This window comes from Leopardus geoffroyi, chromosome D2 (assembly GCF_018350155.1).
Source record: "Leopardus geoffroyi isolate Oge1 chromosome D2, O.geoffroyi_Oge1_pat1.0, whole genome shotgun sequence".
Lineage (NCBI taxonomy): Eukaryota > Metazoa > Chordata > Mammalia > Carnivora > Felidae > Leopardus > Leopardus geoffroyi.
Window position 1 is genome coordinate 25,533,905 of NC_059334.1, and position 27,182 is coordinate 25,561,086.

Here is a 27,182-nt window from a genome sequence, read left to right on the forward strand (position 1 = left end):
GGTGGTTAAGCGTCCAACTCTTGATTTTGGCTCAGGTCATGATCTGATGGTTAGTGAGATCGAGCCCCGCTTCCAGCTCTACACTGACAGTGAAGGGCCTGCATGGGATTCTCTCTCTGCTTCTCTCTCTGCCTCTCTCCCACTCAATCAATCAATCAATTGAAAAAAGAATGTTTTCTTTCCAATCCAGATCTCCAGATCATATTCCAAAATACAAAACAAAAGAAAAAAATGAGAGAGAGAAATCAGGAAGCCTTTTCTTCCTGCAGCTGGTGGGAAACAGGGTATATGATTACTGGGTATTTAACTTTGAGTTACTTTACAAAATATAAACAGTTATTAATTCATAATAAAATATTAGAAAGCTCCATTATAAGGAAACATATTTAAGTGAACTTCCTTTGATATTCTGGGAAGGAATCAAAACAACTGATACTGAATAAATGAAAAAAATTTAGTTTTAAGATTTTACCATCATAGGTGTGAAGAAATGGGCACGAGTATACTGCTGGTAAAAGCTGTAAATTGTTATAAAATTTTCTGTTAGTGATTTCACAGTATCTGTAACAAAGGTATCCAACCTACTCTTGGATTCTGTAACTTCCTTTCTAAGAATCTTGTCCTATCAAATACATGACAAATGCACAAGAGTAGACACACAGTGTCTTGCAGTATTACTGTATTATTGCTGACAGAGAAAACTTGGAAAAAGACAAAGTATATGCTGATAAGTGTCAAATTTATAGCAGAGGAAACTGAGCCTCATCCTGGTCAGGTCACTGGTGGGAAGACAAGGCATATCAAATACATGACCTAAATAAACAACCCTTGAAATTATCGCTGCTTCACTATATTCCTCAAAGCTAAGATCAAGTGCTATCGCCTTAAGGAAGCCTTCCTTGACATCCCCTTTCCCTATAACGCTTCCATACCAAAAGCCAAACATTTCAGCATTTTTGACGTCATCATTTAATTATTAACAAAGACAGGGATCGTGCTTTAGATCTATTTGTCCAATTACCAAGCACAGTGCCTATGCATTAAAAAAACAAAAACAAAGTGGGGCACCTGGGTAGCTCAGTCAGTTGAGTGTCCAACTCCTGATTTTAGCTAAGGTCACAATCTCAGGGTTGAGGGACTGTCAGGCTCAACACTAAACTTGGAGCCTGCTTGAGATTCTCTCTCCCTACGCCTCCCTCCGTCCCTCTTTCCCACTCTTGCAGTCTCTCTCTCTAAAAAAATAAAAATCAAACAAAAAATTCTGTTCATCGAAAATCCAAATAGCAATGAGCACCCCTAGCACCCAGACTGTGGTCTCTCTACGTACCAAAGTTCTTTAAGCAAATGCCTGAGTCTTGGTCTGGGTCAACACATTTACAAGATGATCCTGGGATATCTTACACCAAAATCAAGAAAGCAATCAAGGAATACTAGGGTCATGTCAAGAGGATATAATAGCCAAATTGAAAAAACTTTCACTGGTCAATTTGAGCACCAGTGGAGTAATGGAATGAAACATTAAATATCTTTAAATCCACAAGTTAATATTTGTGTATTAATATTAATGTATGTTTTTATTAAATTTAATATTAATCTAAAGTTAATTCATTTATCATATTTGGAGGATCCAAAGGAACCAATTCATTCATTTGAAAATTGATAAATAAAGGGAAATACTTAAGCATTATCCTTCACATTTAAATTTTACTTTAGGGTAATAAATTGTTGAAAAGGGAAAATTTATTTAAAAATATTTTAGTTATTAAATGTGAGTTAGAAATGATTTAAAAAAGAATATCATCATTTTACAATATCTAGTGAATTAACAGATCTATGTAATCACCATCAATAGTTGCTACCAGACATTAAACACTCTTAATGGAAAGACAAAATACAACTTTTGAGACAGTTGTGCCAAAATAGTCAAACCTGAATTTGATCAAGCCTCTAAATCTACTACCGATTTATAGTAGAGGAAAGGAACGTGTTAAATGACCATTGGTATACAGTCAACAAAATCAAGACTGAGGGAAACTCTACAGAATAAATAACCTAATTTCTTCAACAAAAAGCAAAAGGGAAAGAGGGCAGGAGGAGGCAAAATTTAGAGATCAAAAAACTTTAAGAGACAGACTACTACAGATCTCATTTTGATCTCAATTCAAGCAAAGGAACTACATTTTTAAAAGATAAAAGTATAGGGGTGCCTGGGTGGCTCAGTCAGTTAAGCGTCCGACTTCTGTTCAGGTCATGATCTCACAGTCCGTGAGTTCGACCCCATGTTGAGTTCTGTGCTGACAGCTCAGAGCCTGGAGCCTGCTTGGGATTCTGTGTCTCCCTCTCTCTCTGCCCCTCCCCCGCTTGTGTGGGCACACTCTCTCTCTCTCTCTCTCTCTCACTCAAAAGTAAACAAACACTAAAAAGGAAAGTTTTTTTTTTTTTTTAAGTTTAAAGAAAAAGTATTAAGTGCAGATAACTATTAAGAAATAGAGTGATAAACACACACAAACACACACGCCTGGGAAAAACAATGCCCAGCTATTATGAGACACCTGCATGAAACAGATAAAAAGATGTATTATTATTCAAGTTTGTTAAAAGTCTTAAGCTATTAACTTTTAATTTTTAATCTATAAAAAAGTAGACAAGAGGACTTATAAACTTACGTAAAATCTATAGGCAAGACTGATTAAACACCAATGTACTAATGTCAATTTTGGCCTTCATGTCAATTGAAAAAGACCTAAATTTAGAATAGTCTCTATAGTAAATATATCATGGAAAAACAGCAATTCAGAAATGCTAAAGGATATCCTTTCAGCGAGCTGAAAGGCAGGTTACACATGCAAATACTAAAAAAAAAAAAAAAAAAAAAAGAGAAAATGGAAAAATCAAATCCATTCAAAAAAAATTTAGGGTAAAATCTCAAGCCCTGTTCACTAAAAATTTATAAATTCAAACTTCTGAAATATAGTTTATGAAAGTATTTTAAAGAGCAAATTAATAAGATAGAAGGAGACATGTTAAAATACCTCAGAATAACTATTAAGTGGACTCATTTGTCTTAGGTGAAACTCTACCCTGTATTTTAAATTGTTTCACGTGATATTTACAAATCACTTTTACCTATTACAATGCTATCATCCTTTTGAACTCTACTACTTAACATTTAGTAGTCCTCTTCTTGGACTATTTAAACATATTAAGTAGAGTAGGCTTAGTCATATTTTAAGGTTTAACTAGGGATAAAAAAAAAATAACCCACTGAAATGCCAGGCATATATTTCGTGTGTTATTTTGGAACTGTCCACAACAAATGAATATTTAACTATCAAAGGTGGCTTGGTAGAGAACCACCAACCTGGTTAACGTAATGTATCTTAAAAATAAACAACACTTTTCCCCTCAGCTGGCACTTCAGAATTTATAGCACATATGAATCAATACACTTCTATGAAATAGATTTCATTAATTCCCATCTTATGCATGAAGATGAAAAGACTAACAAAACTAAGTAATTTGCCCAAGATTCTCTGTCAATAAGAGGTAGGGTCAGAGTCTGAACTGAGGTCTTGGCTCCTAGGCCTGCTGGACACTGTAGCTTAATCAGGACACATGAGCCCGTATTATCAGCTCACTTCAATACCACTTTATTGGATGTTATGAATGTTTATAACACGTTAGTTATAAAAATCTGAGAGGCATGAAATTTAACTGTATACTATCAGTAAATTTTACACTACCTACAAAGGTATTGCATAAGACAAAGAAGTGACTCATTGAAAAAGACTGAACCAAAGGTACTAATGGTAATTGTGCTTTGATTTTAAAGTAAAAAAATTACAGTACTGTGTCACACATTTTCCAGCTCTTTCTCCCTATACTTAACTCTTAGAAGGTACTAAATATAAGATTATTTTCAAGGCAAAAAAAAATCATTTTATAAAGAATAGTACCACTATTTTTGCCAGTAAGATCTCCAGCAAGATCACCATGAGAACAAACCAGCAGTGGTACTGGGGAGGAAAAGGGGAAAGAGAGAGGGAGGCAGGGAGAGGGGAAAGACTACATTTTAATATTTAAATTCACCACTGATAATCTTTTTCTAAAACTAGTAAGACTAAATTATAACTTCAAAGGGAAATATTTTTGTTCCTATATTAAAATAACATGCCCATCGCTAACCAAGGAAATACACTTTATTCATTTATGTACAGTCATCTTCATATTGATTCCAATTATGAAATATGTTGCAGTAAAAGGGAAGGCATGAAAGACATTTAAGGTCAGAAGCATTTTTACGAATTTTGCCAATTGGAAATTTTTATCCCTCTCCTTACTTTGACATAAGGTGACCTCTAAAATATCACCAGCAGCTCATCATGTCACCTCAGTAATCCTTTATGATTGAAGTTGAAGCCTGTTTCCTCTCATCCTGTGCTCAGTGAATGAAGAACAGCTGGGTTTTTGTATAGGCTGGAGGCTTTAAAAAACCTGCCAGGTCTTTAATTCTCCCTCCACCCACAACTGCCAATATAGTAAATCCTTTGCTCAACTCCATTTTTCTTGGAGTTAAGGAAAGAGAATCAATTCTTATGGATAAAAAGATCAAACTCTGAATCCGAGACCTACAATACAATTCCAGGAAATGGAGCTGCAGTGCTCTAAACAGCAGTAACAATTATAAAAATAGAATAATGGCTAATAATTATTAAGGTCATCCTATGTTATCAAGCAATATGCCAGTGATTAAAGGCATTAGCTCATGTGATTGATCCTCAACATAACTCATTGAAGGAGATAATATTGTTAAACTCATTTTGCAGATGGAGAAACTAAGTCTTAGAGCAAAGTAACCAAAGTAACTTAGAGCAAAGTAACCAGAGTGCAAAATGGCACTGCTCTAAGTAACAAAGATTTGACATCAAAGGACCTGAGAGATAAACTTAGGGTTTCAATGGCCAAGTTCCAAAGCAACCAATCTGAAGTCCACATAAAAATCTAAATGAAACAACCATTTAACTAAAAACGCATACATAAAAGGTAGCTAAAAACTGTAGGGTTTTTTTGTTTTGTTTTGTTTTTTTTGCCTTTAGATGAACTTAACATCAATTCAGTATGGATAGCATATGCTGTTCTAATTATAATCTTTTGGTTAAAAATGGGGAAGCATATTATTAATAAGGCCTTGAGGAAAAATATTTTTGTAATATGAGTAATATGGGATTTACAATGGAAAAACAACTTAAGAGATCTTTTGTGTAAAACTTTGCGGAGACCTCAATGCTCTGGGATGGCTCAAACAATATCTGATTGTCTGTCAAACAAATGTTTCTACTCCAGAAATATGTTTGCTCCACCCTCACTCTGGTACCTCCTTCCCTCCACATCTCACAATCATCCACCAGCTGCTTTCTATTATCACTAGCTGGCCTAGGAAACTCTGAGATTAGCTCTCAGTGTGATGAGCTGACCAAAGGCAGCTGGCATTGACTCAACATTTATTCTTTGCTGTGAATCCTGGGCAATTCTTTCTCTCAATTACCTGGTTTCTTCCATTTTTTTTTCCCCCTGATTCTCCTGGCTACTTGCTGACTGACTGACTTTCTGTTCAACTACTGAACACTTCCCCGCAGTTGCTTAGTAGATCACTGAAGTTTCCATCCTAGCCCCCCTCTCTGGGATCTGGATCATTCTGGCAGATTTAGAAGAATCTCACTCCACCAGTGTGCACATGCTTGTGTCCCACAAGTACTGTTTTCCCCATTCTACTTCCTTGCTAGTTCCACTTGAGCGCTGCAAGGCACATTCTACCATGACACTCTAAAATGATCATTATATTATGGCTGATTTTGGTTGGGGGCATGTTCCACAAAATACTATGGGCAGCCTGTGGACAAGAAGTATATAGTATCACACCCAGTGTATAAAATCATTACTTTTGTGCTTTTATGGCTAGTTATCCACTCAAAATCCTAAAGGATGTTATATAGCTACCCTCACATCTTCCCCATCCCCCAACCCCTTAATAAAATAATTTAGGACTCATTTTGGGATCTTTAGAAGTTATTTTTATTTGCAATATGATGACATTATCAAATCAACGATAACTCTAAACTCTTTCTTATTGCCCATTTTACTTGCTTTGGACACATTTTCTCATTCTTCTAGATTTCCTTAACTCCTTGAATTTTGAAACCCTGTCTAGTCTGAATAGTGTCACAGCACTTAGTGTAGTCCCAAATACTCATTCATTAAGACTTGGGGCACCTGGCTGTCTCAGTTGGTTAAGCGTCTGACTTCAGCTCAGGTCATGATCTCACAATTCATGAGTTCGAGCCCCATATCAGGGTCTCTGCTGTCAGCACAGAGCCTGGAGAGCCTGCTTCGGATTCTCTGTCTCCCTCTCTCTCTCTGCCTCTCCCCTGCTCATGATCTCTCTCTCTCTCAAAAACAAACGTTAAAAAAATTAAAATGTTAAAGACTTAATGTAGTCCAAATTATTTCAGTAAATATTTATTATAGGCATTGGGAATATAACAGTGAAATCAGAACACACAATATTCCTGCTCTAATAGACTTTACATCTTAAGTAGAGGAGGATACAGAAAATAAGAACAGCAGCAGAACTGCAGAGAATTGGAATGATGATCCAGGCTACTGGGATGATAAATGAAGGAGGCACCCTGGAATCTGAATAGCATTAAGAAACCAATCCAGGGAAAAGAGTTGCTCACATTCTGGAGCAGGGAACAGCAAATGCAAAAGACCCTATGACAGAGAGTAAGATGGCATATTTATAGGAACAGAAAAAAAGGCCAGGGTAGCTAAGCCTAGTAGGCCAGGAGGAGAGTGTTACGAGACAAAGCTGGAAGACTAGCAGGGGCCAGCTCACACAGGGATTTTAATTCAAGTGCAAGGAAAGGCACTGGAGCGGGTTCTAAGCAGTTAACAAAGTCCTATCATTTGTGGACTAAAAAGGCCACTCTGGTCGTTATGCAGAAAACAGACTGTAACAGGTCAAGAACAGAAATAGGGCACTTGCAGCTGAGAAAGGTGGTTGAGATAGAAAGATGCAGACAGATTCAAAAGGTTAGGAAGCACATCTGACAAGACTTGGTGGTATGCTGGGTGTAGTAGGTGAGAAAAAAAGAAAAAGGATAAATCTCATGTTTCTGACTTGAGAAACTGGATGGAGTGATGTCATTTAGTGAGACAGGGAAGACAAGACAAGAGAAGATGTTGGGTTTAGTGAAGGGAAAAGCCACAAGTACAATTTAGTGAGATGGGGAAGGCTATGGAAAATGCTGGCTTGAAAAGGGGAAATTAAAAGTGGAATTGTGGAGTCAGAAGAGATGATATAGATCATTTATTTGACCACTTTATTCTAGAGAAGTAAACAGTGACTCAAACTTGCCAAAAATGGCAAAGTACACTCCGGAAGAGCCACTCTCTCGGTTGACCAAGCTTTTTTTTTTTTTTAATTTATTTATTTATTGTGATGGGAGGAGGGGCAGAGAGAGACGGAGAGAGAGAGAATCCCAAGCAGGCTCCGCACTGTCAGCACAGAGCCCAATGTGGGACTCGAAATCACAAACTGTGACACGAAACCTGAGCTGAAATCAAGAGTCAGATGCTTAACCAACTGGGTCACCCAGGAGCCCCAGTTCACCAAGCATTCTTAACCTTTTTGTGCCATAGGCTCCTTTAGTAGTCTGATGAAGCTTGGACTCAAAATAATGATTTAGTTTAAAACAAGTTTTAAAGGATGGAATTACAAAATAAACCAATTGTACTGAAATATAGTTATCAAAATAGTAAAAAAAAAAAAGTGATTTATTAACACTATGTGTATTTCTTTATCAACTCATTAAATAATAAGACCTCATAGCAGATCTCATTACTACTGTAATTCCAGAGTAATGATACATGGTGTAAGCAATAGCACAAGATATTTGTGACAACTTTAATGTTATAGACAAATGTGTGATTTCTATTGGCAAAAAGTGAAAAGTACTACTAAAATTACTGTGGTGCTTTGTTTCCTACATTCATAACTGAAGGATAAGCTAAATTTTAGAAGAAGGTTAGTCCAAAAAAATGCAATTTTTCACCTTCTAAATTCATGGCCTCCTGAATTCTATCCAGGATCACCTAATTTGCAGACCCCAGATTAAGCCCTTGGTTAAACCCCTGATCATTTTTTCCCCAGGTTCTCGATGGTGGCTGCCCCAGATTTCTGCAGCCTCAGGCCTGGGCCTTTGTAAAACAGGGCCCCTGGGGTGGTGGCAACCTGGGTACTGTGGGGCCTCTGCTCTGAGCAGACCTGGGGCTTGGCCTTGACTGGCAAGGAGACATTCCTAATGAATCTACATCATCAAAACCTTGCAGCCTTTGAGGACCTGAGTAGGTGGAAACTGCCAAAGACTTTATTTTTCCTTTTATTATTTCTTAAAAGCCCCTTCCCAGCTCCACGACCCTGAGGCAGAAGAGGCACCAACCCAGTCTGCAGTCCTGAGCTCTGGCCTTGGATGCATGCTCCAGGCAGACAGAGAGGGTGAGTGGGCGCCTTCCTATAGGGATGACATGGAGAGAAGGCCCAAGCTGGCCAGTGTAGGAGAAAGGAAAGGGTTAGGAAAAAGCCAAGAGACCGAAGGAAAAAATAAAAACTCAAAAACAAAAGAAAACAAAAGCCCTACACACACAATTTTCCATACCCCAAATGCTAGATTTGGAAGGATACCAGTCCCTCCAGCCAGAAACAATTCCTGAAACTGCCCCAACATGGGAAGTCTAACCGTTCTGAACAATCTCATGCATATACTTGAAGGAGCAACCCAGTAAAGAGGCGTACCCTTGGCAAGAAGAGTCAGGACCACTGTAGCCAGCCCCCTTGTGACTGATTACCCTGCCTTTAGTATTTCTTCAAATCTATCCTTCATCCTGATGAAAGATCACAAAGGCCAATCTATCAACAATACTCCCCTGCTTAAAGTCCTTGCAAGGGTTCCTCATAGCTTCTGGAACAGCACAGCATTGATAGCTACATTCTTCAGGATCTGCTTCTCCAATACAGTACTTTAACTTGATTTCCAGCATTACACTGCACTTCCCAGATTTCCTGCCTGTGTTCTCTTTTCTCTCTTCTACTAGCACAAGACTACCAAAATATCATTTTTGAAAGCATCTGATTCTTTTCTTCCAGAGAAATCTCTCTCTTTCCTATGAACCTCTGCAAATTAGTAAAGGTTTTTGCCTGGCACATTATCCTGGGCTGTAGTCATTATCTACATATACGTTCTTTTTCCCACACATGACAGTATGCTTCTCTCAAATTCAGTGTTCTGCTACAAAAGGCTGTCTTGAATATTTGTGCTGGATTTTTACTAATCTAAAAATAAATAATATCTATTATACCCATTTCAGTGTTCAGTTTATGAAGAGATTTCATGCATTTTCTTTTAATAACTTTTTTTTTTTCAACGTTTATTTATTTTTGGGACAGAGAGAGACAGAGCATGAACGGGGGAGGGGCAGAGAGAGAGGGAGACACAGAATCGGAAACAGGCTCCAGGCTCTGAGCCATCAGCCCAGAGCCCGACGAGGGGCTCGAACTCACGGACCGCAAGATCGTGACCTAGCTGAAGTCGGACGCTTAACCGACTGCGCCACCCAGGCGCCCCATAATAACTCTCTTAATACCCTGTGAAGAGTTAACCTTCTTAATCACCCTGTGAAGATAAACAGTCCAAAGTATTACCCTAAAACCCTATAGAGACCAGCAGTCTAAGGTATTCCCTTTTTTTTGCAGATGAGGAAACAGAAGTCATGTGAGATCAATGGACTTGTCCAGGTCTAATCATTTAATGAGATATGGAGCTTGATTCATAAATACCAGGTTCTTTGGTGTAGTGCTTGATGTGAACTAAAGCCACTGTGCCAGGCCCAGGACAGGTGAGTAAATAGAATGAGAGAACTTCTCTCAAGAATCGTTTCAAGGTAGTACCAATATGACCCTATTAACAATAGAGGTTTTTTGGGGTGCCTTGGTGGTTCAGTCGGTTAAGCGTCCAACTTCGGCTCAGGTCATGATCTCACAGCTTTTGAGTTCAAGCCCCGCCTCGGGCTCTGTGCTGACAGCTCAGAGCCTGGAGACTGCTTCGGATTCTGTGTCCCTCTCGCTCAGCCCCTCACCTGCTCATGCTCTCTCTCTCTCTCTCTCTCTCTCTAAGTAAAACAAAACAAAAAAAACTATACAGTTTTTTTTTATTACAATAGTACAAGTACTATAATAAAAACCTATCATAAAGCTAAACACTCAATGTTTAAAATTACAGCCGATTTTCTCTTTTTATGCTAGAATTTTTTATTACTCATGTTACTCCAGACCTCTAAAATGAAAGCTTCTTGGAACGCCTGGATGGCTTAGTCAGTTAAGCACCTGACTTTGGTTCAGGTCATGATCTTGAGGTTCGTGAGTTCCGGCCCCACATCAGGCTCTTTGCTAATAGCTCAGAGCCTGGAGCCTGCTTCAGATTCTTTGTCTCCCTCTTTCTCTGACCTTCTCCTGCTCACATTCTGTCTCTCTCTCTTTCAAAAACAATCATTAAAAAAATTTTAAATGAAAGCTTCTTGTAAACACTAAATATTATACAACTTACTAGAGATTATTTCCATCTTCAGAAAGAGAAACTAAAGTAATATTTCAAAAGATTTCTCAAGGATATGCCAATTTAAAACTGTCAAACAAGAACTAAATTTTGGGGGGCACCTGGGTGGCTCAGTAATTTAAGCATCTGACTCTTGGTTTCGGCTCAGGTCATGATCTCAGGTTCGTGGGATAGAGCCCCACCTCTGACTCTGCACTGATGGCAGAGCCTGGATGGGACCCTTTCTCTCTCTCCCTCTTTCTCTGCCCCTCCCAAGCACTCTTGCTCTCGCTCTCTCTCTCTTAAAATAGATAACTAAAAAAAAAAAAAAAAAACCTAAGAATTTTCTACATTTGTCCTGCTCATGCATTCATTTTGATCAGGTTACTGAGATATGTTTATGCAATTTTCATGTATTATAACATTCCTAGGTAGCTTATCAATAGTTCTCTCATGAGATTTAAAACTTGGAGAAAGAGGGGCGCCTGGGTGGCTCAGTCGATTGAGCGTCCAGCTTCAGCTCATGATCTCACAGTTTGTGGGTTCGAGCCCCTCATCGGGCTCTGTGCTGACAGCCAAAGCCTGAAGCCTGCTTCGGATTCTGTGTCTCCCTCTCTCTGCCCCTTCCCCGCTCATGCTCTCTGTCTCTCAAGAGGTGAATAAACGTTAAAAATAAATAAATAAATACATAAATAACTTGTAGAAAGCTAAGTTTTCAAGAGGGTATTGCATGAACAGTAAAAAACAAAATTCAATTCAATGAAACATTTATTATCTATTTTATGTAGTGTTGGCAATGCTCGTAAGGATGTATAAGATACAATCTCTGCTTTCAAGAAGCTTAAAATCTAGTAAAAAGGATGATAATCCTAAAAATGTCTATAATTTTTGAAGCATGATGCTTTCAAAATCACATATCTTAGATAAACCTTGACAAAGAAAAACAGCTACAGGAAAAAAAAAATTTTTTTTCAAACCTCCAGAATATCCTTACACAGAATGAAAAATACATTGTTGTAGGGGCACATGGGTGGCTCAGTCAGTTAAGCATCCAGCTTCGGCTCAGGTCATGATCTGGCGGTTCGCGAGTTTGAGCCCCACATCAGGCTCTGTGCTGACAGCTCAGGGCCTGGAGCCTGTTTTGGATTCTGTGTCTCTCTCTCTCTCTCTGCCCCTTCCCGGCTTGCACTCTGACTCTGCCCCTCTCAAAAATAAACAAACAGTAAAAAAAATTTTTTTTAATAAAGAAAGAAAAATACATTGTTGTGTGTATTTATATATACACACACACGTTGGAATATTTATATATACTTATATATTTATTTAAATACATTTTTATTTAAATATAATATTTATTTAAATACATTTATATATTTATATATACACACACACATATTGGAATATTACATAGTAGTGGGAATCCACGAATGACAGTCACAAGTAACAACTGGATAAATCTCAAAAACACTGAATGAAATAAAGAAGGAAAAGTAGTAGGGACAGAGAGAAGGAAGAAGAGCACAGAGTATCTGGAAAGAGGTGTAAAAAAAAAGATGGAGTTTCCTTGCACTAAGGGGTAACATGTTTTCTTAGAACCAAGAATAAAATAGTAATAATAAAAGGAGAATGGTAAATGATATAAAAGAATTTCAAAGTAAGGACAATACAATAGAAACACAAAGAATTAAAGATGGACAAGTATTCTGGTCAAGTCCTTCCAGGGTTAAAACTAGATGAGACTGAAGCTTTATCAGAGCAGCAGTTCACAAACTTTAGAGTCTGAAAGAAGGGCTGTGATTATTTACCCAGTTACTTTTATATCTAATTATGGTTAGCTTGTTTAAAAAGATTCCTGGGCCCTACCCAGAGATTCTGATTTAGTTGGTCTGGGATCGAACCGAGAATCTGTTCTTTTCAGAAGCATTACAGGTGATTTGAAGACAGGTTCTACAAACAACTTTGAGATATATGATATGGAAATCGCTTTTGAGAATATAACAGAGAAAATGAAAATAGCTTTTAAACACATACTGGATGGGCCACCTCACACCCAGGCAAACCAAAAGGCCCAGGATAAGTTCTTGGAGGTGGGCCTCAATATTCAAGGTCTGGTGTCTACAAACAGGTAAACGTGTGCAATTTCTCCCTCAAAAATTTCAACAGGGACTTGGGAGTACCACACGCCCTCACCAACACAAAGCAGTAACACTCTAATGCTTGCTAACTTGGCAGTAAGGAGGAAAATTTTTATCTGGATTTCCTTAATAATCAGTGAAACCAAAAGTATTTTCTTAGTGTAACCTGGAAAAATTTATTAACATATGAACATCCACAGCCCTCCTCCCTCTACTTATTTTTCCCTTTCTAAAAAGGAATGACTTACTGATACAAAGTTGATCAACATAATAAAGGAAACAAGTAAGAAATGTTTAGAGGGGAGTGACCTTGTTACTTGGGATTTGAGAAAAAAGCTTTAGAGCCTGACCTGTGAAAAGATTCAGGGCTGTAAAAGAAATGGGGAGGAGAAAAGATCCTGCAAGAATTACTAATCTGGTTATGAATTAAATTCCCTTTAATGTTCTTTGAGGACAAATGGATTTACGTTTTTAATAACTTCTGGTGCTGAACTATGCTTCTTGAATAAGACCCAGTCCTGAATTTGGACCATGTGTATCTCTAAATTAGTTAGGATTACAGTTTTGTCCTGGCAATTTGTACTGATTTTGTAAATTGCCTGTTGATAGTCCTTGTACATTTTTTCTACTTAGATTTCTCATTAATAAACCATTTTTTAGAGCAGTTTTAGGCTCACATAATTGGAGGGAGGAGGACAGAGAGTTCCTATATAACTACCGGTCCCCACAAACATACTTTTCCCACTATTAACATCCCCCTTCAGAGTGGTACGTTTGTTACAATTGATAAAACCTACACTGACATATCATTATCACCCCAAATCCACAGATTATCTACAGGTCATGTTTATACCAGCATAGTATTTACAGAATATTTTCACTGCCCTAAAAGTCCTCTGTGCTCTGTCTATTCATTTCCTAGTTTGCTCCTAACCCCTGACAACCACAAATCTTTCTACTGTCCACATAGTTTTGCCTTTTCCAGGATGTCATGGAGATGGATTCATACCGTATCTAGCCTCTTCAGATTGGCTTTTTTTAAATTAGTAAAGGGGCGCCTGGGTGGCGCAGTCGTTAAGCGTCCGACTTCAGCCAGGTCACGATCTCGCGGTCCGGGAGTTCGAGCCCCGCGTCGGGCTCTGGGCTGATGGCTCAGAGCCTGGAGCCTGTTTCCCATTCTGTGTCTCCCTCTCTCTCTGCCCCTCCCCCGTTCATGCTCTGTCTCTCTCTGTCCCAAAAATAAATAAACATTGAAAAAAAAAATTTAAATTAGTAAGTAATATGCATTCAAGTTCCCTCCATGTCTTTTCATGGCTTGATAGCTCATTTCCTTTTGACCCTGAATAATATTCCATTGTTTGGGTATACCAAAGTATATCCATTCACCTACGGAAGAACATGTTAGTCGTCTCCAAGTTTAAGCAACTATGAATAAAGATGCTCTAAACATCCATATGCAGGTTTTTGAGTGGACGTAAGTTTTCAGTTCCTTTAGGTAAATACCAAGGAGTGTGATTGGTGGATGTGCTGGACTAAGAGTACGTTTAGTTTTGTTTTGTTTTTTTTTTTTAATTTTTTTTTTTCAACGTTTATTTATTTTTGGGACAGAGAGAGACAGAGCATGAACGGGGGAGGGGCGGAGAGAGAGGGAGACACAGAATCAGAAGCAGGCTCCAGGCTCTGAGCCATCAGCCCAGAGCCCGACGCGGGGCTCGAACTCGCAGACCGCGAGATCGTGACCTGGCTGAAGTCGGACGCTTAACCGACTGCGCCACCCAGGCGCCCCGAGTATGTTTAGTTCTTTAAGAAACTGTCAAACTTTCTTCCAAAGTGGCTGTACCATTCTGCATTCCCACCAGCAATGAATGAAAGCTCCTGTTGTTCCACATTCTTGCCAGTATTTGCTGGTGTTAACATTTTGGATCCTGGCCACTCTATTAAGTGTGTAGTAACATCTCATTTTAATGTACAATTCCCTAATGATTTGACATGTGATGTTGAACATCTTTTCATATGCTTTCTTGCCATCTGTGTATCTTATTTGGGGATGTGTCTGTTCACCATTTTTGCCCATTTTTCAATGAGGTTTTGTTTTCTTTTTCTGAGTTTTAAGAGTTCTTTGTATATTTTGGACAACAGTCTTTTATCAGATATATCTTTTCTAAATATTTTCTCCCATTTATGACGTATCTTCTCATTCTCTTGAAAGTGTCTTTCACAGAGCAGAAGTTTTTTGTTTTTTTTTTTTTTAATGTTTATTTATTTTTGAGACAGAGACAGAGCATGAACGGGGGAGGCTCAGAGAGAGAGGGAGACACAGAATCCGAAGCAGGCTCCAGGCTCTGAGCTGTCAGCACAGAGCCCGACGCGGGGCTCGAACTCACGGACCGTGAGATCATGACCTGAGCCGAAGTCGGACGCTTAACCGACTGAGCCACCCAGGCACCCCCAGAAGTTTTTTTTTTATTTTATGAATTCCCATTTATCAATGATTTCTTTTATGGATAATGCCTTTGATTTTATATCTAAAAAAAATGACTGGTATATCCAAGGTCACCTAGGTTTTCTCCTATGTTATCTTCTAGGAGTTTTAGAGATATGCAATTTACATTTAGGTTTATGACACATTTTTATTTAATTTTTGTGAAGGGCATCTAGGTCTTGATTTATTTCTTTGCATGTGGATGTCAAGTTATACAAGCACTATTTGTTGACAAGACTATTAGCTCAAATAACATTGTCTTTGTTCCTTTCTGTCAAAGGTCGGTTAACTATAATTACATGGATCTATTTCTGAACTTTCTATTCTATTCCATTGATCTACTTGTGTATGCTTTTGCCAAGACCACAACGCGTTAACATAGCTTCAAAGTACATCTTGAAGTGAGGTGTCAGTGCTATAACTGTCCTTCTTCAAAACAGAGTTGCCTTTTGAGGGGCTTTTGACTTGGCATATAAGCTTTTTTTTTTTTTTTAATTTACTTATTTATTTTGAGAGAGAAGGAATGCATGCATGCGCGTGAACTGAGGAGGGGGCAAAGAGAGAATCCCAAGTAGGGGCTCGACCTCACTGTGAGATCATGAACTGAGCTGAAATCAATTGTCAGACGCTTAACCGACGGAGCCACCCAGGCACCATGATATATTAACTTTAGGATCAGTTTGTCAACATGCACAAAATTACCTGCTGAGATTTTGATATGGATTGTATGGAATCTACAGATCAAGTTGGGAAGAACTGACATCCTGACAATATTGAGTCTTCCTAACCATGAGCATGGAATATCTCTCATTTAGTTCTTTGACTTCACTCACAGTTTAGTTTTCCTCTTGCAGATTTCATATGTAATTTGCTAGGTTCATACCTAAGTATTTCATTTGGGGTTGGAAGTATTAACGTAAATGGTACTGAGCTTTCAATTTCAAATTTATATGAAAGCAATTACCTTTAGTACATCCTACAACATTACTATAATCCCTCATAATCAGGGAATTCTTTTGCCAATTCTCAGGGAATTTTTTTGCCAATTCTTTCAGATGTTCTGCATAAATGATCATGTAGAAACAAAACCAAGAACAAAGTTTTATTTCCTCCCTCCCAACTCATATAGTTTTTTTCCCTTTTCTAACCTTACTGCATTAGCTCTGACTTCCAATAGGAGGTTGAAAAGCAATTGTGCCTCAGAGCTTCTAGTTTCTCACCATTAACTATTAGCTGCAGGTTTTCTGTAAATGTTCTTTCTCACGTTGAGAAAGTTCCCCCCCTCCATTCCCACTTTACAGAGTTTTTTAATCACAAATGGGTGTTGGATTTTGTTATGATCATGTAATTTTTTTTCTTTAGCCTACTGATATAATGGATTACACTAACTGATTTTCAAAAGCCGAACCAGCTTTGCATACCTGACATAAATTCCACTTAGTTGTAATGTATAATTCTTTTTACGCATTGTTGGATTTAACTGGCTAATATTTTGTTGAGGTTTTTTTTTCCCCCAATTACATGAGAGATACTGGTCTGCAGTTTCCTTATAATGTCTTTGTCTGGTTTTAGTATTAGGGTAAATACTGACTATGCAAAATAGAAATTATTCTCTCTCCTATCTTCTGGGAGACTGTATAGATAATACTATTGGTATTAAATGCTTGATAGACTTCACCAATGAACCTGTCTGGGCCTGATGCGTTGTTTTAAAAGGTTATTAATTGATTCAAAATTTTAAACAGATATAGGTTGATTCAGACTTTATTTCTTCTGGTGTGAGTTTTGGCAGATTGTGACTTTCAAACAGTAGATTCACTTCACCTAGGATATCAAATCTGTGGGCATAGAGTTCTTCATAGAATTGTTTATCATAGTAATATTGATGGGATCTGTGGTGATGTCCCCTCTTTCACATCTGATCACTAATGTGTGTCCTCCTCTTTTTCTTAGTTAGCCTGCCTAGAGACTTATTGATTTTATTGATCTCTTCCAAGAACCAGCTTTTGGGTTTATTGATTTTCTCTTATTTCCTGTTTTCAATTTAACTGATTCATGCTTTAGTTCTTACTGTTTCTTCACATCTGCTTACTTGAGATTTAATTTGTTCTTCTTCTCGTTCCTAAAATGGAAGCTTAAATGGCTAATTTTAGAACTTTCTTGTTTTCTAACGTATTCATTCCATGCTACAAATTTCCTTCTAAGCACTGCTTTTGTTGGTAAACTATAAACTCATTTTCATTTAATTCAAAATATTTTTCAATTTCTCTTGAGATTTTTTTCCTTGACCCATCTGTTTTTTAGACCTTATGCTCTTTAATCTCCAGATATATGGGAACTTTTCTCTTCATGTTATTAATTTCTAGTTTAATTTCATTGTGGTCTGATAACAGATATTGTATATCTGTTCTTTTAAGCTTGTTAAGGTGTGTTTTATAACCAGAATGATGTCCATCTTGATGAATGTTCATGTGAGCATGAGAAGAATATGTAATTTGCTGCTATTGGATAAAGGAGTCTATAGATGTCAATTACATCCAGTTGATTGATAGTTCTGTTGGATTCAACTAGGTCTTTACTGATTTTCTGCCTGCTGGATCTGTCCAATTCTGACAGAGGAGTATTAAAGTCTCCAATAATAGTGGATTTATCTATTTATACTTGCTGCTCTATCAGTTTTCCTCACATATTTTGACACTCTGTTAGGTTTATACATATTAAGGATCGTTACATCTTTTTGGAGTACTGACCACTTTATCATATGTAATGCCCCTTTTTATTCCTAGTAACTGCCCTCACTCTCAATTTCTGTCTGAAATTAATATACCTATTTTCACTTTCTTTTGATTAGTGGTAGTATGCTGTTACCTTCCTCTATCCCTTTACTTTTATTTATTTTTTTATGCATTTATTTATTTTTAATAGAGAGAGAGAGTGAGCAGGGAGGAGCAGAGAGAGAGGGAGACACAGAATCTGAAGCAGGTTCCAGGCTCTGAGCTGTCAGCACAGAGCCCGACACGGGGCTTGAACTCACAAACCGTGAGATCATGACCTGAGCTGAAGTCGGACGCTTAACCGACTGAGCCACCCAGGCGCCCCTATCCCTTTACTTTTAATCTACACATATTTTTCTTTACAAAAAAATTTTTAATGTTATTTATCCTTGAGAGAGACACAGAGTGTGAGCAGGAGAGGGGCAGAGAGAGAGGGAGACACAGAAGCCGAAGCAGGCTCCAAGCTCTGAGATGTTGCACAGAGCGTGAGGCAGGGCTCAAACCGACCAACTGTGAGATCATGACCTGAGCTGAAGTCAGATGTTCAACAAACTGAGCCACCCAAGCAACCCAATCTACATGTGTTTTTAAAGTGAGTTTCTGGTAGGCAACATATACTGGGGTCTTGTTTTTGATCCACCCTAATAATCTGTCTTTTAAATGATGTATTTAGAGGAAATTGTTATAGATGAACTTCTACACATATTTGCTACTGTTTCTAAAAAAAATTTTTTTTAATGTTTATTATTTTTGAGAGAGAGAGACAGAGAGCAAGCAGGGAAGGGGCAGAGAGAGAGGGAGACACAGAATCGGAAGCTGTCTCTGAGCTGTCAGCACAGAGCCTGATGTGGGGCTCGAACTCACCAACTGCAAGATCATGACCTGAGCTGTATTCGGCCGCCCAACCGACCCAGCCACCCAGGCGCCCCATATTTGTTACTGTTTTCTACTTGTTGCCCTTGTCTTAGTTCTTACTTTTGACTTTCATACTTTTTTTGCCTTTTGTGAATTTGAATACTTTATACAATTCCATTTCCGCTCTTACTAATGATACTTTCTTTTAACTTTAGTGATTGCTCTAGACTTTGCAATACAGGTAAATCCCGTTTTATTGTGCTTTGCTTTGCTTTGCTTTACTTTACTTCACAGATACTGTGTTTTTTGCAAATTAAAGTTTCATAGCAACTGTATTTTGAGCCAGTCTATGGGTGCCATTTTTCCAACAGCATTTACTTACTCTGCATCTCTGTGTCACATTTTGGTAATCCTCTTAACATTTCAAATACTTCCACTGTTAATATATTTGTTACGGTGATCACGGATTACAACTCATGGAAAGCTCAGATGGTAACATTTTTTAGCAATAAAGTAGTTTGTAATTAAGGTATGTATATATTTTTAGGAATAATGGTACTGCACACTAATAGACCACAGTATGGTTTAAACACAATGATTACATGCAGCAGGAAATTAAAAAAAAATCACTTTTTGATATTTGCTTTGTTATAGCAGTCTGGAACCAAACCTACAATACCTCTAAGGTAGGCCTGTATATATTTACAAGTAACCTAAATCCACTTTCAAATAATACTGTACTCCTTCACAGCACAAATACCTTAGAATAAAAATATTCCTAATTCTTTTCTCCCATCCCTTATATCATCACCTTCATTCATTTCACTTATACATAAGCATACATTAAGCATACACACACACACACACACACACACACACAAACTGAATTTACTGCTATCATTTTGAACCAAAAACTATTAAATCAATTAAGTATAAATAAAAGTTTCTATTCTATCTTCACTTATTTTTTCTCCAAAGCTCTTCCTTTATTTATGTAGATCAGCTTCTGATATGTACCATTTCCTTTTCTCTAAAGACTTGTTTTAACATTTCATGCAAGGCAGGGCTATTAGTAACAAATTCCACTAATTTCTGTTTGAGAAAGTATTTCTCCTTCACTTTTGAAGAAATTTCACAAGGTTCCGAACTCAAGGTTGGTGGGGGTTTTCCCTCAATATTTTAAACATTCTACTCAACTTTTTTGCTTCCATACTTTCTGCAAGGTTGAAAGGTTAAAAGAATGTGGTCCTTACCCTTGCTCTTCTATAGGTAAGGTGTTTTTTTCCTCTGGCTTCTTTCAAGATTATTCTCTTTAACGTTGATTTTCTGAAGTTTGAATATATTCTGCCTAGGCATAGGAGGGTTTTTTTTTTTTGACATTTATCCTGCTTGGTACTCTCTAAGCTTCCTGGTTCTGTGATCCAGTGTCTGTCTGATTTCAACTAGAGGAAATTCTCAGTCATTCTTGCCTCAAATATTGCTTCTCTTTTCTTTTGTCTCCATCTAGTATTCACATTAAATGTATGCTTTCGTAGGTGTCCACAGTTTTTGCATGTTCTGTTCTGCTTTTCTCATTTTTTTTTTTCCTCTTTACTCTTCAATTTTGAAATGTTCTATTGTCACATCCTTCAGTTCAGAGATTCTTTCCTCGGCCGTGTCCAGTCCAATAATGAGCCCATCAAAGACATTCTTTGTTTCTGTTACGGTATTTTTGACCTAATATTTTAGTCTTAGATTTTCCACCTCTCTGCTTACAATATCCATTTATTCTTGCATGTTGTCTACTTTTTCCATTAAAATCCCGAGCATATTAATCATAGTTGTTTTTTTAAATTCCTCGTCTGGTAATTCCAACATTCCTTCTATATCTGACTCTAGTTCTCATAATTGCTCAGTCTCTTCAAACTGTATTTTTTGTCTTTTAGCATGCCTTGTATTTCAGACATGATGCACTAGGCTAAAGAAGTTTGGTAAACAGGTCTTCAGTAATGTAGTGGTATGGTATGTGGTTGTTAGGGGGAGGCATCCTACAGTCCTATGATTAGGGCTCAGTTTCTCAGTGAGCTGGTAGCTCTGGGCCATGAACTTCACCAATGCTTTTTAGTCCCTACCTTTTCACTCCCCAGGGATGGGACAGGATAGCTGGAGTAACGCATTTCCCTCTCCCTACATGGCTAAATGAGCTCCAACTGGTGTTTTCCCTTCTCCCAGGTGGAAGGCTAGAGCTGGCTGATGTTGAGAATTGCCTTCCCCCACTAAGGTTAGGCTCTGATAAAATAGTTTCTCTTGAGGGCCTGTCTTCTTAAGAAAAGCAGAATTCTCTGGTGAATGTTGAAATAGTTCCTTTTCCCCTCCTCCTGCTGGAAACACTGGGTATTTTTCTCCAATATTAACTGTGAGCACCTGGTAAGAGCTCCTGAAGGTAAAATTCACTGAAGTGTGGGGGTCTCCCGTGACTAGATTCTCCTGCAGTTTTCAACTCTCAGAGTTGTCCACACTATGCCTCCAGATTCATCAATTACAGTTTAGGTGGTCCTACCCTGGCCAAGGTTGCTGCAGAGGCTTCTGGTCTGGTAAGTTGTGGTTCTCTGTGCCTTCTTGTTGCTCCAATTTGGGGACGGCAGTTTACTCTGTGACTTCACTTCCCTGAAGAATCTAAGAAAAGTTGATTTTTTGAATTTGTTCAGCTTTTTACTTGTTAGAATACAGAGGCAACTCCTAAGCAACTTCTTACACGCTAGACTGGAAACCAGAGATTCTGAGTTTTGAGATACATTTTTAATTAGTGGGATTTTTTTAAGTGCATTGTATAGTAAGACTATTAACCCTTTGTCTGGTTTTACACATATTTTTTTCCAGTTTGTCATCTGTCTTGAAATCCCATTTATACTGTTTTTAGAGGCAGAAGAATTTTTAAATTCTTATGTAATCATGTCTATGAAATTTGCCTTTTTGGTTTCTGATTCCACTATCAAGATCCTATTACCTTCACATGCTTTCTTTTTGTACTTTCATGGTACTTTTAGTTTTCACATTTACATTTCTTTCTTCATAAATTAGTTTTTCTTTGGTTTTTATTAAATGGCTGGCTGTCACAAAATCATTTACTAAATGTATCATGTTCCATCTAATATAAAATTCCACCTTTACCTTAGACTAGTTACCTATATATAATTGAGTCTGTTTCTAGACTTTGCTCTGGCAAAAAACAAAAACAAAACAAAACAAAACACTACCAACAGAGACAGCCTGTGAAAGGAACTAGATGGCTGGAGACAGGTGATAAAAGACTAACTTCATTGTTTAGCCTTTTTGAATTTTATTCCATGTGCCTTGAACTACCACTCAAAAACATCAATAAAAAAAACTTTTAAGGTCTGCTTAATACACATGGTAGAATTATCAAATATTTCAGCTTTCTGCAAATTATATCATAACACCTGTATGCACCTGAACAATTCTTGAAATCATAGGTCTGCCTAGAATTTAAAACTGCGAACCAGGGGCACCTGCGTGCCTCAGTCAGTTGAGCGTTGGACTTCGGCTCAGGTCATGATCTGTGTTCTGTTGAGTTTGAGCCCCGCATGGGCTCTGTGCTGACAGCTCAGAGCCTGGAGCCTGCTTCAGATTCTGTGTCTCCCTCTCTTTCTGCCCCTGCCCCACTTGTGCTCTGTCTCACAGAGCACAAAAATAAACATTAAAATAATAATAAATAAAACTGGGAACTATGATTTAATCTGTCCTTTTTTTTTTTTTAATGTTTATTTATTTATTTTTGAGAGAGAGACAGAGAGACAAGCAGGGGAGGGACAGAGAGAGAGACACAGAATCCAAAGCAGGCTCCAAACTCTGAGCTGTCAGCACAGAGCCTGACACGGGGCTCAAACCCACAAACCATGAGATCATGACCTGAGCAAAAACCAAGAGTTGGACGGATACTTAACCAACTGAACCAGCCAGGCGCCCCTTATCTATTCTATTTTAAATGAATAGTGAAAGTGCTCCAAAAGTCTTGAGCTTTGTGTTTTTCTGCCATTTAACATGGTCAAACAAATGACCTGAAGGGAGAAAAAAGTTCTTCTACATAAATCCCTAACTGTTTTAAGTAAAGCTACTTCAAATGTATAAGAACTTCATGTATGGTCAATTCCTTACTATGTGAGTTCCCCAGATCCAGCCATCACAGACATACTTTGCTTTCATCTTCTTCAGAATCTTTCTATTCCCCTGCAATCTGATTATTGTATTTTCAATATTACTTTTTTTTTTTAATTTCATTTCAGTGTCAGATGGCAAATTTGACCTTTGTTGTCACCATGACACTATAAAACAGACTGGCTAAAAGAAATATTCATCTAGCAGGAGATGGAAAAAGAACAGGTTTCATCTTTTAAGTCATTCTCTTTAGGATCCTTTCCCTCACTCTATTTTCAAACTACTATTAACATAGACTCATTTAGTAATTTTAGCCTTCCTCCAAGTAAAATATTCTCAAGCATGTGAAAATACTCCCCCAATAGAGAGGGGAAGGTGACCTAGTATTTAGTCTCATTGGTATACTCATTAATAATTACACAAATTAGATACTATCTCTGTACCATGTAATTCTGCTCTCACTATCTGCTCTCCTATGTACTTTCTTACTCTTTTTTTTCCCCTGATAAATGAACTCCTTTAACATGTAGAAGATGCACATTCTACACATCTCCTAGGAACACTAAGTGAAAATGCTGAAGAGAAAGAAATTCTTTATTTAATAGAGTCTAATTAGTTTTAAGGTTTAAAACATGTTGCATTTGATCATAACATTATCAACCCCATTTAAAACCCAGATGACTTGCCAAACACCACACTATGGAGAGTAGAAACGGGTCTCCTCATAGAAAGTCCTTTGACCTAAATATACTGCCTCCCACCATGTTAAATTTCAAAACCCAAAGGGTCTTTGCAGAGTGCAATGAAGGAGGCATTCCACAGCACAACAAATGAATACTAGTGATATATGTTAAAAATAAAAGAAACAATTTAGTGTGTAAAGAAATAATTTTAGGGGCGCCTGGGTGGCTCAGTCAGTCAAGTGGCCGACTTTGGCTCAGGTCATGATCTCGTGGTCTGTGAGTTCGAGCCCCATGTCGGGCTCTGTACTGACAGCTCAGAGCCTGGAGCCTGTTTCAGATTCTGTGTCTCCCTCTCTCTGACCCTCCCCCGTTCATGTTCTGTCTCTCTCTGTCTCAAAAATAAATAAACGTTAAAAAAAAATTTTTTTTAAAAGAAATAATTTTATATTTTCTATACAAGAAATGTCTCAAGTATGCCAAATGAGGCAACACTTTAAAAGCTTCTAGGTCGGAGGTAATGTATTTCCTTTTCTCCCAAGTCTCTAAAGCCTTGCCTCACACCATAAAGCACTTAATTAATGGCCATCTACTAGATCTCTACCATCCAAGATTCGGCCCGATATAGAGATGAGAAACACCTACTACTAAATCTGGGCACTGTCCATAAGAGACTCCTCATCAGATGAATTTACTCTTAATTTAGACAAGAATTCTCAACCATATCAGACTCAAGTGTTTCCCCTGCATAAAATATTTTCCAATTTCTGCATTATCACCCTGAAATGAAAGGAATAACAATCTTCCTACAGACTACTTCAAACAAAACTTTATACCCTAAATAAAAATGTAAAAGGGAAATGAAAATAATTTATAATAAGATAAATATTTCAGTGTTAATCCTGAAACAAAACTGAACTAGAGGACATACCAAAGTAATTAGCAGGTGAACGTGACAACAAAGTTGTTTGTGATGCAATTTTCCAAAACTGTAAATAACCCTTGGTCAAGTTGTGAACAAAACAAATCTTCCTTTCCGCGCAACATTTTCGCGTGGAAACAAAGACTGCAAAGTTCAGTCTCAGTTAAAACTAGGAGTTTTTATGTAAAAGGGAGTTTCTAGATTCAGATAATTATGAATGTTACATACACAAATGTCAGGCAGAATATTGCTAAACCACACAGGACACTGGGAACAGTCTTTGTTCAGGATAGCCCATGCACTGCAAAAAGTATAGCATCCCTAGTCCCCACCCATTAAATACTAGTGGTTAGTCCCAGTCATTCCAACAACAAAAAATTTGCCTCCCAACTTCCTCCAAGAGGGCACCTCCCATTTAGACCCACTTCCTTAGACACAACTCAACTATCACAGTATAATGTGAAGAACACTCAGGAAGCATGGATTAGAGTTCCAGTTCTACCACCTATGAGCTACGTGGTGATTGGCACTGAGTACTCTAACCCTCAGTTTCCAATGTTATCAAGTGGGGATAAACCTATGCTTTTTGGGTTATACAGGTTGACTCAACAACATGTGCTTAACACAGGCAGGTGGTTTCCAACACATGGCATGTTGAGATATATAAAGAAGGAGGCCGTTCCAGATTGAGAGCAGCAAAAAGTGACATGTGAAGGAGGCTGAAGATACAATAAGCATACAAAACGAAATTTAACACACAGCAGCCTAGGGACATTTCAGAGAGCAGCCAACAGTCCTACACATCTCAGCAACCCCTGAAGGCATATATTACAATGCAGTAAAATAATATTCAGAATGATGACCGCCAAACCAAGAATGCAAAAAAGACATCTTTAAGAGACCTCTATGGTATGAGGCTGAAATTTCATAAAGCTTCAATAATTAAGAGAGTAACTGTACTAACAAACTTTTCGAACCTTTCCAACTTTCATTGGGCAATTACCCTAGAGACTTGGAAAACACAAAAAATATCTAATATACAATATCTACCCTCAAACATTTTACGATCCAGTAGATTAGACATCAGTAAAACATAGCCATAATATAAAGCAGAATGAAATAGGCATTAAATAGAAATTCACCTAATAAATCATAGGGTCCTGGGAAAAATTATGAATAATTCTCACTGGGGAAAATCAAGAACATCCTCATGGCATAGGACACTGAAAAACAAGAATTCTAATAGGTAGAGAATAGAGAGTAAATCATTAAAGAAAAAATGAAATCTAGGCAAAGGTACTGGGCATGTAAATATAATTTGGTTCCCAAAAGAGAACTAGGGAAAGGGTAGGGGGTCCGAAGGGGTTGGGAAGGCAGTAAAATTCCAAGTTTTAAAAACATTTCAGGACCTGTTCATGGATGGATTTAAATGCTATTCAAATGAGTTTGAGTTTTATTGGGCAAGAGAGTTTTCCAGAAAACTGGTGCTTATGTGACACACCTGATCCCCAAAGAATGCTTGAAATAACAGCCAAAAATAAAAGGTTCCAAACAAATACAAGTTTTCATTAATGAGATCACTGAAACTAAAATATATATTCTTAATGAGTAAATAAGAAAAAGAACTTAACCTAAAAGTTGAAAGCAGCTTCTGAGCTCACTTCTTAAATAATCAAAATACTACTAAGTTTATTGAAACTTGGAACTTAAAGGAAGTCAGGATCTTATATATGTCCCCCATCTTCTTCTAAGCAATTTGGAGAACTTCCTAAACATGTTATTTAGCAGTACCTCATGTCACTCTGAAAGGCAAGAGGCAGGCTACAGTATAATTTGTCTGTTTTTACTATGGGGAAACTGAGGAACAAAAAGAATAAATTACAACATGGTCAAAGAATAAGCTATTTTCTTGGACTTTAATTAAAGGCTTGAAGCCCACATTTCATCCTTTATTCTTCGTACCATCTGAATATTAGAATTAACTTTCACCATCTTCTTAACTGGAGGGGGAAAAAAGACAAGACTAAACCTGAAGATCATTTTCTCAATTTGGTACCGCCACCAAAAGCTGTTTTTATATTCTATCTCTTGAAATTATGCTATCTACAAGAACCTCAAGGTGTAAGTAAGCAGTAACCCAACCTCCCCTGAAAAAAGACAAATGTAAATAGCAGGGCAAGGCAGGAATCCTAAGCCCAGTTTTCACTCTGAGTATTTGGCAGGCTCAGATGTGTGTTTGTAAAACAGGCCTTGCAGATGTTGTGATGGGAAAGGTGCTGTGAAAGGCCTAGAACACTGGTATCAATACACCCACCGTTGCAAACATGAAATCCAATGCCACCCTCCTCTGCCCCTCCCTGCATTGCACCACGCACCACGCGACTCCTGGCACACACCGAGGCCTGTGCAAAGATCCTCCCGACGTTTCCTTAAAATGCCGTACTCTTGAGGATGCCCAGGGCGCTGGGCTTCAGCGAATAGTGAGGACACCCGATGTGGCTAAACACATCTCAAAATCTTGCCTCCCTAG

The 27,182-nt window shown here is 37.9% G+C and overlaps 1 long non-coding RNA gene across 2 annotated transcripts; it reads right to left on the reverse strand.

Annotated features, from left to right (window-relative positions):
- Positions 1 to 17,014: 17,014 nt before the first annotated feature.
- On the reverse strand, positions 17,015 to 27,159 carry LOC123576576. 2 transcript variants are annotated; one of them, XR_006701492.1, is made up of 2 exons: positions 27,049 to 27,159; positions 17,015 to 21,550 (listed from the first exon to the last, which is right to left on the reverse strand). It is a non-coding gene; the product is annotated as an uncharacterized LOC123576576 (long non-coding RNA). The 2 variants fall into 2 exon arrangements; XR_006701493.1 differs by having other exon boundaries at positions 27,028 to 27,138.
- Between the last annotated feature and the right edge of the window lie 23 nt (positions 27,160 to 27,182).